The sequence below is a fragment of the Protomyctophum parallelum genome, assembly GCF_964188405.1.
Source record: "Protomyctophum parallelum genome assembly, chromosome: 10".
NCBI classification, from domain to species: domain Eukaryota; kingdom Metazoa; phylum Chordata; class Actinopteri; order Myctophiformes; family Myctophidae; genus Protomyctophum; species Protomyctophum parallelum.
The window spans coordinates 3,294,070-3,295,004 of record NC_139704.1 but is presented as its reverse complement, the minus strand read 5'-3'; positions in this window follow the sequence as shown (position 1 = coordinate 3,295,004).

The following is a 935-nucleotide window of genomic DNA, read 5'->3' as shown; positions in this document are numbered from 1 at the left end:
GGATAAATATATATATATATATATATATATATATATATATATATATATATATATATATAATATGTTGTGGTTTCCGGACGTTGTTACGTCAAGCTGGAATGACCCCGAGTGACCGAGTGGGAGTGAGCGAGTGGACGAGATTTTGGATATTGGAATTTGGCTTAAGACAGCCCCTCCCCCTGTAGAGACACACAGGGACTACAAATGCACTTCCGGTCCGTTTCAACGGTGTACTGCAGCTGCCAATGCATTATAGTACAAATGCATTGTACTATAATATACAAATCAGTTTGTGAAAAGTGCTAGCATAGTAAATCTCAACTGAATGTGTTCGCATGGTAAACAAAAGATCCATATGATGATCACGGACATGATCTAGAAGTGTGAAAAATATTTTTTCCATTTCATTACGTCTTTAAGGCTGAGCTGGTATTTTACTATAAACATTGTATACTGATATCCAAACAGTTCCACTGTGTAGAAGCTGTGTGTCAACATGGACTCACGTTTTAAAAAGGCCTTTCTGTCAGTGCTCCCTGGAGCAGGACGTGGAGCAGGACGTGGAGCAGGACGTGGAGCAGGACGTGCAGCAGGAGGTGGAGCACCCCTCCTCCTGTTCCCTGGAGCAGGAGGAGGGGGAGGTCTCAGGAGGTCACAGGCAGCAGAGATTCCCTCCTCGTGTCTTGAAAAAACACCACGTGTCACTTCAACGCATTCTGAAATGAAAAAAAATACCACAAAATGTCTTTCTTTTTGCCTTTATTGAGGGTTTTACAGTAGTTTGACAGGAAAGGGGGACAGGGATGGGGGAAGACACGCAGCAAAGGTCGTCGTGCTCGGGACTCGAACCCGTGACACGCTCATTAACCCGCCTAGGGTGCCTGGACCGCTCGGCCCGGCCCAGGCCAAGTCCTCACGTATTGAAGAGTCCAGCG